This window comes from Symphalangus syndactylus, chromosome 9 (assembly GCF_028878055.3).
Source record: "Symphalangus syndactylus isolate Jambi chromosome 9, NHGRI_mSymSyn1-v2.1_pri, whole genome shotgun sequence".
Taxonomy (NCBI): Eukaryota; Metazoa; Chordata; class Mammalia; order Primates; family Hylobatidae; genus Symphalangus; species Symphalangus syndactylus.
The window spans coordinates 103,640,328-103,663,996 of record NC_072431.2 but is presented as its reverse complement, the minus strand read 5'-3'; the positions used below and the strand labels follow the sequence as shown (position 1 = coordinate 103,663,996).

Here is a 23,669-nt window from a genome sequence, read left to right as displayed (position 1 = left end):
ATCTACTACCAGTAAAGACACTGGGAACACTGATGAAATGACAATAATGGAAGGATCAGTATATTACATAAATTTAGGTGATACAGAAGTGGCAGGATTTGAGAGGATTGCTTCTGATATGGGTTGGCTCTGTGTCTCCACCCAAATCTCATCTCGAATTATAATCCTCATGTGTCCAGGGAAGGACCTGGTGGGAAGTGATTGGATTATCAGGGAAGTGGGGGTTCCCCATGTTGTTCTCGTGATAGTGAGTGAGTTCCCACAGATCTGATAGTTAAAAAGTGTTTGGCAGTTCTCTCCTTGCTCTCTGTCTCTCTCCTTCCACCTTGTGAAGAAGGTGCTTGCGTCTCTTTAACTTTCTGCCATGATTGTAAGTTTCCTGAGGCGCCCCCAGCCATGTGGAAATTCAAGTCAATTAAACCTCCTTTATAAATTACCCTGTCTCAGGTAGTTCTTTATAGCAGTGTGAAAACGGACTAATACAGTCTCCAATTTTGAAAGGGAGTTCTACTTTGGGTAAAATGCTAGCAAATGTCATCACATGCCACAGAGAAATCGTTCATGGAAGGAGGAGTCAATCAATGTGGCAAAACTCACTGTTATCTTACTTTTAAAAATTGCCACAGCCATCCCAACCTTCAGCAACCACTGTCCTGATCAGTCAGCAGTCATCCACATTGACGCAAGACGCTCCACCAGCAAAAGGATTACAACTTGCTGAAGGGTAAGATAATTGTTAGCACTTTTTTTTTTAGCAATAAAGTATTTTTAAATTAAGGTATACACATTGTTTTTTAGACATAATACTAATTGCACACTTAATAGACTACAGTATAGTGTAAGCATAACTTTTATGCGTATAAATAAAAAAACTCATGACTTGCTTTATTGCAATATTCATTTTATTGCAGTGGTCTGAAACCAAACCCACAATATCTCTGAGGTATGCCTGTGATAATAAAATAATACATAGGTTTAGGGGTAATCTGCTATACAGCAATAAATAATTAATACATCTGTATAGGGCTGTGGTCAAAAGTGCCGGCTCTGCAGTATTCATAATAACCAAAAGACGGAAATAACCCAAATAAATGTCCATGAACAGATGAATGGATAAAGTTTGGTATACATACATAATAGAATATTATTAGCTTTAAAAAAAGAATGAAATTCTGATACATGCTACAACATGATGACCCTTAAAGACATTATGCTAAGTGAAATAAGCCAGACACCAATGTACAAATACAGTATGACTTTACTCACATGAAGTACCTAGAACAGGCCAATTCAGAGACTAAATAGAATAGAGGTTGTGGGGGCAGAGGGTAGGGAGGTGAGTGAATGGGGAGTTACTGTTTAATGGATACAGAGTTTCTGTTTATGATGAAAACATTATGAAAATAGTGATGGTGGTTACTCAACATTGTGAATGTACTTAATGCCACTGAAATGTATACTCAAAAGTGGTTAAAATTGTAAATTTGATAATATGTGTCTTTTACCATAATGAAAAAAAAAAGGAGGGGACAAGCCTTGGAATAAGATGGCTTGGGTCTCAATCTTGGTTCCGGTATTTACTAGGCATGTAACCTAGTCTCTCTATACCTTAATTTCTTCATGTACAAAATGGGTATAACAACAATGCCTACTGCAAAAATCAACTCAAAATGAATTAAAAGACTTAAGTGGAATACCTGAAACTGAAAATATTAGAAGAAAACAGAAGAGAAGCTACATGATGTTGGTCTTGGCAAGGGTTTTTTAGATATGACCCCCAAAGCACAGGCAACAAAAGCAAAAGTTGGTAAATGGAGTTACATCAAACTAAAAAGTTTCTGTACAGCAAAGAAAACAATCAACAGAGTGAAGAGACAACCTATGGAATAGGAGAAAATATTTGCAAACCACACATCTGGTAAGGGGTTAAGATCCAAAATACATAAGGAACTCAACCAACTCAACAGTAGAAAAACAAAACTCAATTAAAAAGTGGGCTGGCCGGGCGCGGTGGCTCATGCCTGTAATCCCAGCACTTTGGGAGGCCAAGGTGGGCAGATTACCTGAGGTCAGGAGTTCAAGACCAGCCTGACCAATATGATGAAACCCCATCTCTACTAAACATAAAAAATTAGCCGGGTGTGGTGGCATGTGCCTGTAATCCCAGCAACTCGGGAGGCTGAAACAGGAGAATCGCTTGAACCCGGGAGGCAGAGGTTGCAGTGAGCCAAGATTGCACCATTGCACTCCAGCCTGGGAAACAAGAGCAAAACTTCGTCTCAAAAAAAAAAGAAGTGGGCAAAGGACCTGAATAAACTTTTCTCAAAAGAAGACCTACAAATGTCCAACAAGTATATGAAAAAAATGTTCAATACCACTAGTCATCAGGGAAATGCAAATTAAAACCACAATGAGATAATACCTCATACCTGTCAGAATGGCTATTATCAAAAAGACAAAAGATAACCAGTGTTTGTGAGGATGTGAGGAAATGGAAAGCCTTCTATACTGTTGGTGGGAATGTAAATTAGAACAACCATTATGGAAAACAGTATGGAGCTTCCCAAAAAAAATTAAAAATAGAGCTACCATATGATCCAGTAATCCCACTTCTGGAAATATATCCAAAAGATACAAAATCAGTATGTCAAGGAGATATCTGCACTCCCATCTTCACTGTAGCATTATTCACAATAGCCAAGATACGGAATCAGCCTAAGTGTCCATGAAGATGAACAGATGAAGAAAATGTAGTATATATACAAAATGGAATACCATTTAGCCTTTAAAAAGAAGGAAATCTTGTCATTTGTGACAATATGGATGAACCTGGAGGGCATTAAGTTAAGTAAAAAAGCCAGGCACAGTAAGACAAATGCTGCATGATCTTAATTTACATGTAGTGTTAAAAAGTTGGGCTGGGCACAGTGGTTCACACCCTTAATCTCAGTGTTTTGGAAGGCTGAAGCAGGAGGATCAGTTGAGGCCAGGAGTTCAAGACCAGCCTAGCCAACCTAGCAAGACTCCATCTCCACAAAAATAAAAAAATTAGCCAGTCATTGTGGTACACCCTTGTAGTCCTAACCACTCAGGAGGCTAAGGCAGGAAGATGGCTTGAGGTTACAGTAAACTAAGATTGCACCACTGCACTCCAGCCTGGACCACGTCTCTAAAACAAAAAAAAGGAAAGAAAAAGAAAGAGAAAAAAAAGAAAACAAGAAAAACAAAAAAGTCAAACTCACAGAAACGGAGAGCAAAATGGTGGTTACCAGAGGCTGAGGAATAGGAGGAATGGGGAGATGCTAGTCCAAGGATACAAAATTTCAGTTAGATAGGAGGAGTAAGTTCAGAAATCTATTGTATATCATGGTGACTGCTTAACATACTTATACTTGAAAATTGCTAAGAGTGGATTTCAAAGGTTCTCACCACAAAAATATAAGTATGTGAGGTAACACTTGAGCTAAATAACTTGATTTAGCCATTCTAAAATGTATACACATATCAAAACATCATGCTGTGTACCATACATATATATATACATATTTTTGTTTTTTTCTTTGAGAGACAGTCTCACTCTGTCGCCAGGCTGGAGTCCAGTGGTGCTATCTCAGCTCACTGCAACCTCCACTTCCCAGGTTCAAGCGATTCTCCTGCCTCAGCCTCCCGAGTAGCTGGGACTACAGGTGCACGCCACCATGCCTGGCTAATTTTTGTATTTTTAGTAGAGACGGGGTTTCACCATGTTGCACAGGATGGTCTCTATCTCTTGACCTCATGATCCGCCCGCCTCGGCCTCCCAAAGTGCTGGGAAGACAGGCATGAGCCACCGCCCCCAGCCCTGTATATAATTTTAATTGTCAATTTAAATTTTTTTAAATTAAAAAATAAAAATAAAACGAAGTCAAGTAGTTTGGCCAGTCACAAAGCAAGTCTCAGAGATTTCATCTCTTGTTTGTTAGCATCCAAAGCTCATGTCCATAAACACAACAAGCCTGAAGAACAGGTATTCGTGTTCTGCCGGAAAAAGATCATAGGCTTTGGAGAAAAAAAAAGACCTAAATTTCTACCTCAGCTCCACCATTATTTGCTGTGTAGCTTTGGGCAAATCACCTAATCTCTCTGGGCCATAGTTTCTTCAATAATCAAACAATAATTCATCATGCATGCCACTGAAAATTATTCTGATATATTTCTCTATTGATTTTACCTTAAAGGCTTCAGGAAGCCACCGGAGCACTGAAATTTTCTGATGAACAAATTAAAAAATCCCATCCATATCCCCAAACCCCACCATCTTTCTCTTTCCCTGTTCCTACACCCTCTTTACCTAGTAGAAAAGCACCAGAAACCTCCATTTGTCTCTGTTCCTCTTCTCTCTCAACAAATGGACCTATATGTAAAAACTTAAGTCCAAAAGAACACCATTTTGTACATTACTTTGTACTTTTTATATTTGCAATGGGAGATGGAGGGAAGAAACTAGTCAGTAATAAAACAAATCCTCCCTCCACCTGCAGGTGATAATTGTTATAAAGCCCCACTAAGAAAACTGTCTTTTGTTATGTATCCCAAAATAAGAAACTGTTAAGCTATTAAAAGAGGAGAAAAGGGCACTTAGTAGTAAATGCCACCTAATGATATAGACTAATAAATACAAGTAATTTTAATGTAGTAGATTAGAGTTTTAAAATGCCATTTTGCAACTATTTGCAAGAGAGTTTAGTAATTTAAAGAACATTTTCCTTATTACATCAAATTCCCATAATTTACCTTATAAGTAAAATGCTAGCAAAAGCTATAACCTTAATTTATATAACATTAAAGTCACATCCTAACTTTGGGAATTTATTTGCAGGCATGTTAATTTTTAAACAATTTAAAACCACTCTTAAAAGTATTTTCCATTTCCTCCTAGGGCCCCGATTTGTTTTTAAGGGAACTGTTTCAAAGATGTTAACCGAAATTGCAAAGGGACAGCTGCTTGATACAGAGGGGCATATTACTGCCTTGCAATATCAAATCACTCAATCTCACTTCTTTTCCCTTTTTGGGCTCTAGGTTGCCACTAAATGGCTATTTCTTAGTAAGTAAATAGAGTGATGGTCATATTATGCATACTGATATATCCTAAGGTCCTTTTATTGGGAAATGAGAGTATTTGCCCCTATACACTTTATGTCTATGTTAATGTCTGCACTTGCTTTAACTTCCCTAAATCCCAAACATGTTTCAAGATTTGTGAACTGGATAATTCACACCAGTGCACTTTTTTGTTGTTCATCTTAAATTATGGAAACTCTCATATCTGTTCTAAACCTTAGGAGACAAAAATACAAAAAAAAATCCCTTAAAAAAGCACCATATGTTCTAAACATAACATCATAGAATATAAAAAAATCAACCAATGGCAATTAATCTTACAGATGCCATTTCATTTTATCATGAATTATGTCAACAAAATATGTTAAACAATGGATTTAAATGATGTATATCAGAATGTATTGACTCAAATAATTTTGCATTATTTCTTTAAGGTATAATAGGTATGTTAGAAAACTATTACCAAAAATAATGCAAGAATAAAATTATCATCATCTATGGTCGTATCACTTTTTATACCATCTTCCTTAAAATCTTGAGATTCAAGTCCTAACCATACTATTTCAGTGAGAAAAGCCATAAAACCATGCTTTTTTAAAAAAGAAAAAAAAAAGCCTGTTTTTTCCAGTCCTGGTTTCCCAGGATCATAAAACTCAAACTGTCCTCCCCAAATTTATCTTTTCTCACTTGTTTTTTAACTGCTGAGTTATAAATACCTCTGTCTTGTATTAAAGGCAAGTTCATTCCTGTGAGAACTATATTATAAATTCTATACTCACGTTGTATTCAGAATTCAAAATTTGACTTCTAATCTTATATAAAAACTAGTTCTTAAATGTGACAAAGCTATATAGATGTTCTACTAACATCAATTTTTTTTCAACATTATTAGTTAAATTTTCTCTAGCATTAATTCTAGTTGGAGACTGCAAACACCCAGAATATTGATACAGGTACATACACTGGAGTCAGAATTGATTTTCTATCATTGAACCTGCTAGGCACAAAAGTAATAGTATGCAATTGTATTCATGCTGTGCAAACCTCCTTGATAATATATTAAAAATCTAGCACATTGGGGTTTCCATACTGATTTACACTATACTACCTTATGTCTATACTTTTTCAAAAAACGGCATATGTAGCTGAAATTTTTTAAAGCCAACAACAACAAAAATGGTTATAAGCTTGCCTTGTATTAGAACTTCTTTTGTCCGTCAATCAACAATAAAGTATTATTCTACCACCACAAAAGGAAAACCTTTGGAGGCAGTAAAGGACTATGGGTTGTGCAAATGTGCAGTTGCTAAGAAGCAAATATGCCTCTCTTCTAATCAAATAGCCCAGTTCAGCAATGCTGCTGGCTTGGGGCAAAAAGCAAATTCCACCAGCCACAAACTTAGAAACAGTCTTGAATTATTTGTTGCTGACCGCTGGCTGAACCCTTCCTGATGAGCACCATCACCATTAGCCACTACTCAGTGTATTCCATCAACCAATGGCAATAGCAGCATGCTACAGCTCAGGCTACAAGAAATTGATCAAACAGGGTAATGAGACTATTTCTTCACGGAGGTTATTTTAAATGAATATAAATATTTTCTTTCTACATAATTTGCCACAGAAAGGTCACTGAACTCTCCGTGATTCCAAAGAAAAATGTTCTACTGTTCCCTTTACATATTTGAGTTAAGATAAAGCCAACAAACAATTCAGGGCGTTTCTTGATATTAGGAGCAAATTCTCATGAGCTGGCATTTGAGACAACAGATTTAGCTGTGATATTTTAGCTTCATATGAAGCTACAGCTAAAAACTGATCAAACAATGCTACTCTATAAATATAAAACTAATCATGATTTACTAATTAAAAATATTTATAAGAGTACATTTTTGTTTAACAAAAGCACAATTAATCTCTAATGTAGGAAACTGTGAGAACATGAATCATATGTATGCCTTCTTAGCTCAAGTTATTAACATTTGATATAATTGTTGTAAATTATTTAGTGGAGAATTCATTTTCTATAGCCTACCTCCTTCTGCTAGACAGTAGAATAAAATGCATGTTAACTATTCCAGTTGGCACATGAATCATTTCACTGACACCTGATTTAGCTCCTCTTACAGAGAGATATTTACTGCTCTTCTTTACATACTTTAAACAAAATCACATCACAACCAAATTACAGCAATGTAGCTGTATATTTTATCTAATATTCTGCAAAGTCCAGTTTGTAGTTAGTAGGGTTCTAATATGGTGGTATTAAAATAATCCCAGCAAAATCACTCTTTTGGAACTTCAAACACCCTTACACCAGCAAAAAAAAAAAAAAAAAAAAAAAAAAAAAAAGATTCAGTGTAAATATTTCTAACACATCAATATCCTGCCATTATTATAATGCAACATAGATTAACAGATTCTAATTAAATATTTAAACTCAAGAGAAACACTTTCATATGAATGAAAACCTCTAAAGGACCTTGTAAAAGATGTTTATTGTGTTCTAAAATAACTACTTTAAAACTTTCTAAAAGATGTTTATCATGTTCCATTAAAAATAAATGCAATCAAATACAATAAACACTTGTCAAAATGAACTGCTTTATATGCAGATTCTTTAAGAGTTTAAAAAATTATTTATTTTTATGATCCTTACTTTAGAAATGAATAGGTCAAATAATTTTTGCCTTCATCAAAAATGTCTAGTTAACTGTAATATGAAAAATAGAAATGTACTTAGGCTATTCCTTTTAATTACTGAAACTCAGAACTACCTTTCAAAATTACTCTTTTAAATTGTTATGAATGTCATTAGACATAGCAGTAAAACCACCTCATCTACAAAATAAAACACAAGATAATATACAAATGGTCTTTTTTTTTTAAGGGGATAAAGTATTGCTGGGTATTAGAAGTTTATCTGTGCCACTAATAGGGACTTCTAAACATTCGTGATTAGGAAATGACTGCAGTAATAACAGGATTTTAAATGCAAATTCAAATAATTTAAAAACACATACAGGTTTTAATGAAACAGAAAACCTGTACAATTAATTTTAATCTCTGTTGGAAGGGAGAGCTACTAAAGAACTAGACAGAATACAATACAGAGAATAGAATCTCAAGGTTGACACATAATATAGGATTTGTTTAGGTGCATTCTACTTTTTTCACAATAAAATCCTGCCATGCTATCATAAATGGCCAAAGAAGATTCTCTAAATAAAAATAAATAATTAGTTTTAAAAGAGTCAAATAGCAAAAAACATCCCATAAGCTGTCTAACAATATGACAAACTCAGTAACAGCCACAAAGAACCAATATAACCTATGGTGCCAAGGAGCCAGATGGTACTGCTGGAAAAAATTAAGTCTACAGATTGGCACTTCGACCCTGTGATTATTGCCCAAGGGAGGACAAAGTGGAAGAAGAGTGGGAGATTCAGTATGATGGAGGATAAATCAATTACCACCAACTCACTACATCCTTCCTATGATACCCAAATAACAGATTCTAAACACCACATCAGTAAATTTTTCAAGGTTTAAGTAGCCCCAAACTTAGTTGGGAATGATAAAATAGTATATAGTAAAAAGTAGAATATAATCTCAGGTTTTCTTCTTAGGCCCTAGTCAATTATATTGATAACCTGACCCAACTGCATAAGATCCACATACAATAAACACTAAAGCATTTTAGTATAGCTCCATTACTTAAAAATCAGGCTTTTAAAAAATTTTTGAAATTTTGCTTGACATTCAATGACAGCATTTGTTAAAATTCTATTTATTTTCCAAAAGAATTATAAATAGATAATGGTTGCATATGATGATCTCAAGACTAAATAACTGACTTAACACATTTTCTAACAAATATTTTGTTCATGTTTTTGCTTATAAAAAGAAGCATTTCTCACTTTGTGCTATATAAAGAATGCTAAAGAAGTAGCAACATCGCAAGACACGTTCAAAATCCAACCACACGGTAGATAAAAGATAAGTGCATTGTTAATTTATGCAATTATGAGAAAATACCAGTTTTACTCATACTTTTGAAATGAAAAATAGTTACATATTCAGCACTAACTGGCAGCGCTTATGCTGAGAAAAATTTTTTGTTTCTTTGGCCTCCCATCACTTATGAATACATACAGCTGTTTTATATTACTCTAGTTATAGTAGGCCAGATATTAAGATAAGAATATTAGGAATACTAAGATATTAAAGATAAGAAAATTCAGGCTGTCAATTTTTAAAATACAGTCAATTTTTACAGCTGTTTTATATTACTCTAGTTGTAGTAAGTCAGATATTAACAAAATGAAGAATACTAAGATATTAAAAATAAGAAAATTCAGACTGTCAATTTTTACAATATAAGTATGTGTTGACGCACTTAATATATTAGTAATTACACTAAGAGATGGCCTTTGGATTTTGTCTCAAACAACAGTCAGTAACAGATCAATTAGATTTCTCTAGTAAATAAATTTGATAAGGCAAAAAAAGTGTTCTGATTAATTAGTTGCTAAGTATGAAAGCAAGACTAAATTCACAAGGATTCTAGAAAAGTATTAGTCAAATCACAGGTATAAACTAATTTGACCAAAGTTCACTGAAATCTTTCTGACATATTTTCTAACATGTTACAAAAGGATAGGAAATTAATTGCTAACATGGTTTGCTCAGTGCACTATCTGAATCCCTGTTGTGGGCAGTCACAGTAATGGAAAAATTAATCTGAGAGGATGTGCTTTACCTAAACCATACCTAACTCACTTTTCCTCATCAAACAAAAATTGTGTATGTATACTTCAAATAGCTTGTTTAAAACATTCATAATATTTTAAATGGACATCAGCATTTCAACACCTTATTACACATTCCCCCACCATGATTTTGGGATAAAAAGCTGTTCAATCTTTATATATCTGGACTAAATAACAGACCAGCAATGTGTTTATAGACTCAGAGGAGTACAGCTAGTTCACAAGAGTGTATACATTATTCACACAGGTCTATAGGTTTATATATCCATCAAGATTTATAAAAATACATTGAAATACGTCTTTAGATGAAAATCAGATAGAACAGAAAGATAGGGGATTTAAAATAATGTCAGCAGAAAAGAAATATTTCATGATAACAGACACTATTAAAACTCACTGGATAGTAAAACAGAGCAAGAAAAAAAATTGGGGAACAATTGTCAACTAAAGGAGTTATTATTATATAAAATTCAAATATCATGTATATAAAGAACAACACTTATGTCTCATGCATTTTTACCATCCAAAGGAAGAGAGTATTAGAATTCCAGTTGATACAATTCCAGACAACAACATTAAGACTTTAAATTAATTATAAAACATATAGACACATGACACAGGTTTATTTCTTTTTAAAAAATCAAATTGTCTCCGTTTGCAGATGACATTATTGTATATTTAGAAAACCCCATCATCTCAGCCCAAAATCTCAAGCTGATAAGCAACTTCAGCAAAGTCTCAGGATACAAAATCAATGTGCAAAAATCACAAGCACTCCTATACACCAATAACAGACAAACACAGAGCCAAATCATGAGTGAACTCCCATTCACAATTGCTACAAGAAGAATAAAACACCTAGGAATACAACTTACAGAAGATATGAAGGACTTCTTCAGGGAGAACTACAAACCACTGCTCAAGGAAATAAGAGAGGACACAAACAAATGGAAAAACATTCCATGCTCATGGATAGGAAGAATCAGTATCATGAAAATGGCCATACTACCCAAAGTAATTTATAGATTCAATGCTATCCCCATCAAACTACCACTGACTTTCTTCACAGAATTGGAAAAAACTACTTTAAATTTCATATGGAACCAAAAAAGAACCCATATAGCCAAGACAATCCTAAGCAAAAAGAACAAAGCTGAAGGCATCATGCTACCTGACTTCAAACTATACTACAAGGCTACAGTAACCAAAACAGCATGGCACTGGTACCAAAACAGATACATAGACCAACGGAACAGAAAAGAGGCCTCAGAAATAATGCCACACATCTACAACCAACTGATCTTTGACAAACCTGACAAAAACAAGCAATGGGGAAAGGATTCCCTATTTAATAAATGGTGTTGGGAAAACTGGCTAGCCATATGCAGAAAACTGAAACTGGACCCCTTCCTTACACCTTATACAAAAATTAACTCAAGGTGGATTAAAGACTTAAAACCTAAAACCATAAAAACCCTAGAAGAAAACCTAGGCAATACCATTCAGAACACAGGCATGGGCAAAGTTCATGACTAAAACACCAAAAGCAATGGCAACAAAAGCCAAAATTGACAAATGAGATCTAATTAAAGAGCTTCTGGACAGCAAAAGAAACTGTCATTAGAGTGAACAGGCAACCTACAGAATGCGAGAAAATTTTTGCAATCTATCCATCTGACAAAGGGCTAATATCCAGAATCTACAAGGAACTTAAACAAATTTACAAGAAAAAAACAACCCCATCAAAAAGGGGGTAAAGGATATAAACAGACACTTCTCAAAAGAAGACATTTACGTGGCCAACAAACATATGAAGGAAAGCTCATCATTACTGGTCATTAGCAAAATGAAAATCAAAACCACAGTGAGATACCATTTCACGCCAGTTAGAATGGTGATCATTAAAAAGTCAGGAAACAGATGCTGGAGAGGATATGGAGAAATACGAATGCTTTTACACTGTTGGTGGGAGTGTACATTAGTTCAACCATTGTGGAAGACAGCATGGCGATTCCTCAAGGATCTAGAACCAGAAATGCCATTTGACCCAGTAATCCCATTACTGGGTATACACCCAAAGGCTTATAAATCATTCTACTATAAAGACACATGCACACATATGTTTATCACAGCACTGTTCACAACAGCAAAGGCTTGGAACCAACCCAAATGCCCATCAATGATAAACTGGATAAAGAAAATGTGGCGCATATACACCATGCAATACTATGCAGCCAAAAAAAGGATGAGTTCATGTCCTTTGCACGGACATGGATGAAGCTGGAAACCATCATTCTCAGCAAACAGAGGAACAGAAAACCAAACACTGCATGTTCTCACTCATAAGTGGGAGTTGAACAATGAGAACACATGGACACAAGGAAGGGAACATCACACACCAGCACCTGTCGGGGGGTGGGGGCTAGGGGAGGGATAGCATTAGGAGAAATACCTAATGTAGATGAAGGGTTGATGGGTGCAGGAAACCACTATGGCACGTGTATATCTATGTAACAAACCTGCGCATTCTGCACATGTATCCCGGAACTTAAAGTATAATTAAAAAAAAAAAAGAACTTTCCCATGCTTTCTTCCCTTCTCAATGTTCACAAGACAAAAACCACTTTAACACTAATTACGTTCTGAAATGTTAATGTTTCAATGCCTTCAACTGCTAAAAGACAGCGTCTTTACACGCCTTATATCTGTATGTTTGATAATATTAGGTAATTGCTGCTACTTTTTAGGGTATGATGAGTATTAAGGTTGTTTTTAAAATAATTACTATCTATATTATATAACTGGGAATATTTAGGAATGGCATGAGGAATTTGATTCAAAATAATCTAGAAGGAGCAAGCAGAGCAAGTACAAATACAAACAAAACACTACTGTCTACGAGGTGATAACTGTTCAAGCTGAGATATGGATACACGTAAGTTTTATTATAATATTCTATTTCTGTATGTTTGAAATTATTCATAAAAGTTAAATAAAAGTGCTCAGAAATTTTTAAAAAATCAAATATAAGCCTGGTGCAGTGGCACATGCCTATAGTCCCAGCTATTTGGGTGGCTGAGGCAGGAATATTGCTTGAGCCCAAGAACTCAAGGCTGTAGTGCACTATGATTGTACCTGTGAATAGCCACTATTCCAGCCTGGGCGATATTGCGAGATCTCTTAAAAAAATCAAATATTTAAGAACTTGATTTTTAAAACTGTTAATAATTGTCACAAAACATAATCTTTCCACTTGTAAAACAGGATCTACTAATAAGTTTTCTCAAAGGTTACCTCCTAGTACATTTAAAATGAAGCTTTATTTATAAAATATTTTCTTAATTTAATGTGACAGTAACTACATATCTTGAGTTTTTTGGTCAAGTATGTAAACAACCAACCAAAGAATGAAATCAATTGAAATTTCAAGATTATCTACATTTTAAATCCATTGGCATATTTCTAACAAAATAATCCAGTTAATGCTTCTCAGGGTTAAGACTCATTTTGATCAAATTCTCATATGCTATTGTTTCATTACTTTCCTACTATCTAACAGACAGGAAGCTAAATACGATTCACCCAAATAAAAAAGATCACAGAAATTTAACATAGGTCAACACACAGGTCATGACATTTATGAACCACCACATAAAAATGCCTGCCATATTTATTAGTAAAAAGTTGAATATTAAATCATAAAAATAATCAGTTATTGACTCATCTTTTAGCTACTCACAATATGATATGATTAAATAAAATATTGTCCAACACAAATTAAACTACTTATGTTCAAACATGGATAAAAATTTCAAAGAAAATATGTACTAAAATCAAGTCAATTATTCCATCCCTTGGTCATCTTGTGACATTACAGTAACCAAGAGCTAACACTGGCATGTCCTATGTACCTATCCCTACTACAATCTTTTGAAATATTATTAATTATCCCTAATTTTACAAATTAAGAAACTAAGGCTTAGACAGAAAATAATTTGTTCAAAGTCACAGTGTCAAACCAGTATTAAACCCAGGTATATAGGATACAATAATCTGTGCACTTAACGACAACAGTACTATTTACTCATGACATGATGAAACACAGAGTTTATCTTCTTTAAAGTCCTTGAAAATTTAGTATGCAGATACTAAAAGTAAATCTGATCTGCCTTGAATATTGCTTAATATTATTTAAGTTGCCAGGACAAGACATAGTAACGTAACATGATGCCTGAATTACATGGAGAAAAATAATTAGATAATAAAAACAAAGAGGGAGGAAAAAAAAGCCTAAGATCACATCAACATTCAAATGAACGCCAAAGAAAACTACCAGGATAAAATGTATCACCAGGACTATAATCATACTAAGGAATGAAAGTAATTCATGGCGTGGCTTCAAAAATTCTGTAAAATAGAATCATAGGTTTAGAAACAAAAGCAGCAATTCTCCTGGTTTACCTGTGAGGAAAGTTGGAGAAAATGTCTCTATTCTAAATCTTCTCATCTATCTCATTCTACCGTCTCTGGCAAGTCTTCTCTTTCTCATATTAAACATGTTTAGGCGAATAAATTAATGATTCTCCATATCTCTATTCCATATCTCAGACTCCCTCTTAAATATCTTTGACTGGATTCTCAATACTCCTTCAAGCTCAACAAACTTCATCTTTCTTATCCGCCTTTCCACTTTCTTTATAGATAATATCACTTCCCCGAGAAAAGAATCTAAGTGTCAAGATTCACGTTAAGCATGATCATAAGTCTGTCTACCAGTGGTTCTACCCCTGGCTATTTACTCTCCTTTGTCCCTCCCATCAAGTTGATCCTCCAGTCTGGTTCTTCCCAGGCCTGAGTTCCCCAGAAATATACCAAGCCCTGCCTTTCTTCTACACTTCCAGCTCCCTCCCATAACAAACTAAAATTTATTTGTCATTTGATCCATTCCTTACAACTCTTATCTCTGCCTGCTTAATCTGATACATTAGCATTTATCAGATAATTAATAATAATTATTAATGTAAGTATTTTCTTTGCCAAATCCAATCTTTATTCTTTATTTCTATGGTGATAGCTTCATCCATTATCACCTCTGTTAAGTATGACAACTGATGAGCCAAAGTAGTAAACGTAACAGATATGTCATTTGGTCCTTAATTATCCATCTGTATTTATACATACATGCCTCATATTACTGTGCTTTGCTTTAACGCATTTTACAGATACCGCATTTTTTACAAATTGCAGGTTTGTGACAACCCTCGTTGAACAAGTCTATCAGCACCATTTTTTCAACTGCACATGCTCACTTTGTATCTCTGTGTCACATTTTAGTAATTCCTGCAATATTTCAAATTTTTTCATTATTATTATTATATCTGTTATGGTGATGTATAATCAGTGACCTTTGATGTTGCCATCTAATTGTTTTGGGGCACTATGATCTGCACTCATATAAGACAGCAAACTTTAATAATAAATGCATGACCTCTGGCTGCTCCACAACTCAACCTTCCCCTATGTCTCTGCCTCTCCTTGGGCTTCCTCATTCCCTGAAATATAACAACACTGAAATTAAGCCAATTAATAAACCTACAATGGGCTGGGCGTGGTGGCTCAAGCCTGTAATCCCAGCACTTTGGGAGGCCGAGGCGGATGGATCACGAGGTCAGGAGATCGAGACCATCCTGGCTAACACGGTGAAACCCCGTCTCTACTAAAAATACAACAACAAAAAAAAAATTAGCCAGGCATGGTGGCGGGCACCTGTAGTCCCAGCTACTCAGGAGGCTGCGGCAGGAGAATGGCGTGAACCCAGGAGGTGGGGCTTGCAGCGAGCTGAGATCGCACCACTGCACTCCAGCCTGGGCAACACACCGAGACTCTGTTTCAAAAAAAAAAAAAAAAAAAATTACCCAACAAAGGCCTCTAAGTGTTCAAGTGAAAGAAAGAGTTCCACATCTCTCACTTTAAATCAAAAGGTACAAAAGGTAGAAATGATTAAGCTTAGGGAGGAAGGCATGTAGAAAGTCAACATAGGCCAAAAGGAAGGCCTCTTGTGCCAAACAGCCAAGTTGTGAATGCAAAGGAAAAGTCCTTGAAGGAAAACAAAAGTGCTACTCCAGTGAACACACAAATGATAAAAAAGCAAAATAGCCTGGCCAGGCATGGTGGCTCACGCCTGTAATCCCAGCACTTTGGGAGGCCGAGGCAGGAGGATTACCTGCGGTCAGGAGTTTGAGACCAGCCTGTCCAACATGGTGAAACCTCATCTCTACTAAAAATACAAAAATTAGCTAGGTATGGTGGTGGGCGCCCGTAATCCTAGCTACTCAGGAGGCTGAGGCACGAGAATTGCTTGAACCTGGGAGGTGAGGGTCACAGTGAGCCGAGATCATGCCACTGCACTCTAGCCTGGGCAACAGAGTGAGACTTTGTCTCAAAAAAAAAAAAAAAGCAAAAAGCAAAACAGCCTAATTACTGATATGGAAAAACTCTGAGTGGTCTAGCTAGAAGATTAAACCAGCTACAACACTCCCTTAAGCCAAAGCCTAATCCAGATCAAGGCCCTAACTCTCTTCAATTCTATGAAGGCTGACAAGAGATGAGAGCTGCAGAAGAAAAGTTAGAATCTAGCAGAGGTTGGTTCATGAGGTTTAAGGAAAGAAGCCATCTTCATAACATAAAAGTGCAAGGAGCTTGGAAGAAGTTAATTCCAACCCTCATGGATGACTTTGAGGGGTTCAGGACATTAATGGAAGAAGTCACTGCAGATGTGGTGGAAATGGCAAGAGACCTACAATTAGAAGTGGACCCTGAAGATATGACTGAATTGTTGCAATCTCATGATAAAACTCGAAGGGATGAGGAGTTGCTTCTCAGGGTGAGCAAAGAAAGTAGTTTCTTGTGATGGGATCTACTCCTGATGAAGATGCTATCAACACTGTTGAAATGACAACAATTAATTTGGAATATAACATAAATGTAGTTGATAAAACAGTGGCAGGGTTTGAGAGGATTGACTCCAATTCTTAAAGAAATTCTACCATGGGTAAAATGGTAGCAAACAACATTACATGCCAGAGAGAAATCTTTCATGGAAAGAAGAATCAATCAATGAATCAATCAATTCATTGTCTTTATTTAAGAAATTGCCACAGCCCCCCCAACCTTCAGCAGCCATCCACATTGAGACAAGACCCTCAACCAGCAAAAAGGTTATAATTCTCTGAGGGCTAAGATGATTGTTGACATTTACTAACAATAAAGCATTTTAAAATTACAGTATGTGTGGGGTTTTGCAGACACAATGCACACTTAATAGTGTGCTGGGAGGTAATATAGTAGTAAGGAACACAATTGGAAAAAGATGGTGCATCCTTTTTAAAGGATGACAAACACAGTGTAAGCTCAGTATTGCCAGACTATCCAATTTTCCTAGAGAAGGCATAAATCTGAATTTTTCTGGGTTGGCACAAATTTTCAAAAGTCAAATACTGATTTGGCTAAACAAAATATACCTATATACCAAATTTTTAACTTGGCCTATCAGTTTGAGACCTTTGTTCTAGACACTTTATATACTGTCTCAATTTTAAACCAATCCATCAGTGAGTTGTGCATCTAGACCAAGGGTGGGCAAACTTTTTTAGTAAAGTGTCAGACTAGAAATATTCCAGGCTTTGTGGGACTATGGTCTGTGTAACAACTACATACTGCTGCTGTTGTAGCATGAACATAGCCATAGACAATATATAAACAAATACATATGGCTGTGCCATATAATTATCTATAAAATATAGCAACAAGCCAAATTTGCTCCATGGGCTGTAGATTGCCAACCCCTGATCTAGACTGTTATTTTGGCCCCACACAAAAATGACTTGTCCTAAGCTGTATTTTGGCATTATGCTACATACCTATGTTGGTGGATGTTTTCAGAAAGAACTCCAGAGCATTATTAAATATACTCTTGTGGTTTTTATTTGCCACATTATATGACATTCTTTTTAAAGCCCCCTTGAAAGAAATTTCACCAGATCCTAGTGCTACAGGTACTAAGAACTGTATATCTCTTGAGTACTTGATTTATTTTTATATCAAGAACACTATGAATCTTGCATCTAATCAGTTTTCCTTCTTTGCATTGGCAAAGAAAGCAAGAAACCTGAGGGTCAAATAAGTAAGTAATCTCCAGCAAAAGCTAGACTACTTATGGTATGCATTTGAGATACAGATATTAATACTACCTTACTTTAATTTTCCTATGTATCCTCCTTTTCCCCACCTTTGATTTCTTCTTTTTTTTAACCTTGGTATAATACATGTATCTTCATTAACTGCCTCAACTGCTTTTTACAAAAGAATAGAAATTAGGAAAAAATAAATAAAAAGCATGTCTATCCAAGACAAATTAAATTCAAACAATCTAAAAATCTAATTTTTGTTTAGTTCTAATCTATACAATTGCACCTTTTCATATAGGTGCTAACAAGTAAAAGTGATTGGTTTATTTTATCTAGTTAATCCTTTCTTCTCATACATTGCTAAAAAGAGAAAGAATATAATAGCCAAACAGCAGTTAAAAAAAAAAAAAAGGAGAACTTTCACTAACTGGAACATCAGCTCTTATGAAAGGTTTGAAAAATTAATGAAAATAAATAAATGAAAAATAATAAAATTTTTAAAATTAACCAGTCTAGACAGTTTTAACATTTATTTTTGCCTCCAGCTCTTCTCTCTATAAATCAATTCAAAATTTAGCATGCTAAATAATTATTTTAACCTACTGCATAAACATTATACTCTCCTCTAATGAACTTGAAATATCCATTACTGAATGTATATCTATAACTCTTATCTATCCCAGCCTTTTATTCTCTCTATACACATTTTTACAACACCTAAGTTTAGTCATACTTTCACATATCCTGCCTTTAGTGGTTGTTTTTGCCTGCTCTGAATTGCTTATTTCTTTAAGAGTACCTCAGTTTTCCTTTGGAGAATGGTACCTCCCCAAATGTCCATGGGGATCAGGTGAAGCTGGCCTTACCCCTCTCCACAAACTCTTTTTTGGGCACATGATCCAGACCTAGCCAATTAGTGCAATACACACACACACACGCCACAGTGATTGATTTAGAATAGGCACATAACCCAAGCCAAGGATTCCTGCTGCAATTATTGAGAGATCTCTGTTTCAATGGGGTTGCTAATCTGGTAGAAATATCTAAGAAGCTGCTGGTGGGTGGTCATCTTTGCCACAGCCATCCTATGGGTACAGTGTCTCTAAGAAGAAGCTACACACAGGAAAGCAGTATGTGAGTGGGAATACTCATTACAGTTTGAGCACTTACCTGGATCTAGATGGGCAAGAGGCAAGATTCCAATTCTGTTCATTTTTCACAAGTGAACCAATAAACTCCCCTTTCTGCTTTGTGCTTAAACCAGTTTGAGTTGGGTTTCTTTTTCTGTCCTGTCCACTCAAAGAGTTCTGACCAATATATCCCTTTACCAGGCTGTTTCATAAATGTGAAAAACTATTACCTCCATGTTCTACATATCAAAAATCTTATTCTCCCAGACCTGGTTCAAATGCCATTAATGTTACCAAGTCTGTCTTTATTCCCACCATAATTACCAACTTCTTTTTCCTTCTATATTTCTTTTAATAGTGATTAAACCAATCTGCCTTGAATTAGTTGATATTTATATCTCTCCTCTCTCTACTAATCTATAAATAAGGTACTTAAAGACAGTGACATACCTTGTTAAACATTTTATTCTCCCAAGTCTAAAATAGCTAAAAGTAAAATCTATTGAAATAAACTTTTATTCCATCTAGCACTCTGCCTAAAACATACAACACTATTACCCTTTCTTACTACTTTTATTTTAAAAATCAATTACATCTTATAAGACATATTTTCTTTTAGAAAAGAAATCCTATTTTATGCATATTAGGGGATTATAACATACATAGATCCCAGGACACCAACACCAAAATAAGTCCTATTCGGTGAAAGAAATATATGTGAACTTCTTTTCCCCGTGGTAAGAAATTTTATAATTTTTGATATTAAAATATAATTCTTATTAAATTCCTTTAGTGTTAAAGAAAGACATGGCATGTTCAAAATAGAAAAGCTCACAGGTGGTATTAAAAAGCAAGGAAGAGCTTCTGGAGGCATTTATACAAAACAACACAAAAGCACCTCTGGCATGAAATTACTTTTCTGACATAGTCTTTAAATATGGCATTATATGTTTCCACTTTTTAGGTATGAAAAAGAATTAGCTGATATTCAAATTCAATTACCCTTTTCTCTAGATATTCCAAATGAAAAACTTTCAGTACGCTCCACTGCTTGACTCTCATACAAAAATATAATTAATATCTGATTATGACATTGGGATCTGAAAGTATATTTGATGAGAAATGTGAGATTAGAAGGCCTAAAGTTTCTCCATAGTGAAAATAAACCTAAACATTTAAATTAAAATACGACTGTAACTATGGAGGAAGATACAGAGAAAGATATAGGAATTCAAAATAAAAAGTCCAACAATCAAAATAGTTCTGGTACTACTGTAAATAATTCTCTCTGAACCTAGATCAATGGTTTAATCTGTGGTAAAGAACCAGTTTTTCCCAAGACATCACAAATCCCACTATTTTTGTAAAAATAACAACAACAACAAAAACATAAATTACTAGAAAAAAGATCACATACTTAGGTAAGGCAGAAATATCAAATTGCTATAAACATTTCTAAATGCTTATTCTTAATTTTCGTACTTATGTTGTCGTTGACCAGTAACAAATAGATCACAAGTCAGGACCAGTCTTTAGGCCACACACTGATAGCGAGTGCTGCTTAGAAAATTCACATGGCCTCTTTGTGTCTCAGTCCCCTATGTGACTGACACAGGGAAAAAAATAAATAAATAAATACAGTCATACATACATACATATCTTAACAAGAGAGAAGAGATCAATTCAAATAAACTAACTTTATTTTGTTAAGCTAACAACAGTAACCATTTTTCCAAGACCATGATCACAGCACCCCTTAGATCCCACCACTGTAACTATGTACTGACAAAGCCTGGCCCGGGAAAACCCAGAAAGTCAACAAAATGATCTATTAGACTATGTGTTCTCTGAAATAACTTAAGGAAAACTGATATGAAAGAAGAGTCATGTGATTATAGGTTTGTATTTGCAATGCAACAAACATTTCATTTACATTTCAAATGTATGTATTAAGTTGCTAGAAATGACAGTGATATATAAACAAAATAAGAATTCTTTTTAACAAACGATGTTAAAGGCTACAGAATTCAAGAGTTTACTGAGCTTAAAAGGTATAGCAAGGCCAGGCGCAGTGGCTCACGCCTGTAATCCCAGCACTTTGGGAGGCCGAGGCAGACAGATCATGAAGTCAGGAGATCGATACCATCCTGGCTAACACGGCGAAACCCCGTCTCTACTAAAAATACAAAAAATTAGCCAGGCGTGGTGGCAGGCGCCTGTAATTCCAGCTACTCAGGAGGCTGAGGCAGGAGAATGGCATGAACCTGGGAGGCAGAGCTTGCAGAGCCAAGTTTGAGCCACTGCACTCTAGCCTGGGTGACAGAGTGAGAGTCTGTCTCAAAAAAAAAAAAAAAAAAAAAAAATAGAATCTTCAGTTAGGCAGACATCTTAGACATGTCACAAAAGAACAAGTGATGGCCGGGAGCTGTGGCTCACACCTGTAATCCCAGCACTTTAGGAGGCCGAGGTGGGCAGATTACCTGAGATCAGGAGTTCAAGACCAGCCTGGCCAACATGATGAAACCCCATCTCTACTAAAAATACAAAAATTAGACGGGTGTGGTGGTGTGCACTTGTAGTCCCAGCTACTTGGGAGGCTGAGGCACGAGAATCACTGGAACCCAGTGGGGGCAGAGGTTGCGGTGAGCTGAGATCACGCCATTGCACTCCAGCCTGGGTGACAGAGCGAGACTCTGCCTCAAAAAAAAAAAATAATAAAGTACAAGTGATAAAAGAAAACACAGAAAAATTAAACTTCGTCAAAATATAAAACTTTTGTGCTTCAAGGATACCATCAAGAAAGTGAAATGAAAACCTGTAGATACTGAGAAAATATTTACCAATCATATATCTGATAAGCAACTGGTATCCAGAATATATAAATAACTCAGAACTTAACAATAAATAGGCCAGGTGCAGTGGCTCATGCCTGTGCTCAACACTTAGGGAGCCTCGACACTTTGGGAAGCCAAGGCGAAAGGATCGCTTGAGCCCAGGAGTTCAAGACTTAGCCTGGGCAACAAAGTGAGACCCTGTCTCTACAAAAAAATTAAATTAATTTATAATTAGTTGAGTGTAGTGGTATGTGCCTGTAATCTCAGCTACTTGAGAGGCTGAGTTGAGAGGATTCATTGAGCCCAGGAGGTAGATGCTGCAGTGAGCCCTGATCATACCACACTGCACTACAGCTTGGGTGACAAAGCAAGACTCTGGGTCAAAACAAACAAATAAAAAACAATAAAAAGCCAACCCAAATTAAAAATAAGAAAAGAATTTGAAGTAGGCATTCTCCAAAAACATACAAATGGCCAATAAGCACATAAAAAGGTGATTAACATTATTAGTCATTACAGAAGTGCAAATCAAAACTACAGTAAGATATCACTTCACATTCACTAGGGCGGCAGAAATAAAAAAGACAGTAAGTGTTGAAGAGAACCGTGGACAAATCAGAACCCCCACACATCGCTGGCTGGAACATAAACTGGTGCAGTCATTTGGAAAAAGTTTGGCAATTCCTCAAAAAATGAAACCAAAATACACCATACGATCCAGTAATTTCAATCCTAAGTATATACTCAAGAAAAATGAAAAAATATATTAACACAAAAAGTTTTACACAAATGTGCATTATTCATAATAGTCAAAAAGAGTAAACAACACAAATGTCCATCAATTGAGGATGGATGAACAAAAGGTGGCACATCCACACAGGAAGCATTATCGGGCCATAAAAGGGAATAAAGAACTGGTAATATGCTGGATGAACCTTGAAAACATTATGCTAAGTTAAAAAAGCCAGACATACAAAGTTCTGATATATGATTCCATTTATATGAAATATCCACATTATGTAAATCTGTAGAAACAGAAATTAGATTCATAGTTGCCTAGGCCTTTGAGGGAGATGGAGGAGAAGGGTTAGGAAAAAATTGAGAGTGACTACTCATGGCATGGAGTTTCTTTTTTGTGGAGATGAGAATGTTCTAAAATTGACTGGGATTATACTCACATAATTCTGTGACCATATTAAAAACCACCTGCATTGTATACTTTAAATTGGTATATTCTATGGTTAAACATATCTCAATAAAGTGAGTAAAAAAGAATAAGAATCCTAGACCCTACCCCTAAACTGTTGGTAAACTATGTAAAATCAAAATAATCTCTTTTAATTCAATAAATGCATGTCTTCTCAAGCCATAATTTTAGAAGGTTTAATTTTAAAATTGCTTAAGTCTTACTCTCAATTCTGTAAATCAATGTGCTATTCATATATAACGAGCTCAAGAAAATAATTTACCTGAGCTAATTCTTATACCTTCCTTGAAGAGATATTTTCTTCAATAGTATTTGTTATTTTTAAATCTATAGCATACTCAATTTTTCCTTAAGTGTGAAGCAAGGACCCTGATATCATCTCTGAGTTTTGAAAAAGAAATACTTTGATAAGCACATATGAAAGCTGGAGAATGGTA

At 35.4% G+C, this 23,669-nt stretch overlaps 1 protein-coding gene and 1 long non-coding RNA gene across 5 annotated transcripts in view; one reads left to right on the top strand and one right to left on the bottom strand.

Moving 5' to 3' along the window:
* SKAP2 (src kinase associated phosphoprotein 2) overlaps positions 1-23,669 on the bottom strand; it is a 217,801-nt gene that overhangs the window by 158,266 nt on the left and 35,866 nt on the right. The window lies entirely within an intron of this gene.
* Positions 1-23,669, top strand: part of LOC129490125 (uncharacterized) — a 54,093-nt gene that overhangs the window by 1,640 nt on the left and 28,784 nt on the right. The window contains exon 2 of the long non-coding RNA XR_008660174.2: positions 627-724. This is a non-coding gene — a long non-coding RNA (uncharacterized lncRNA). The remainder of the gene's footprint in view (positions 1-626; positions 725-23,669) is intronic.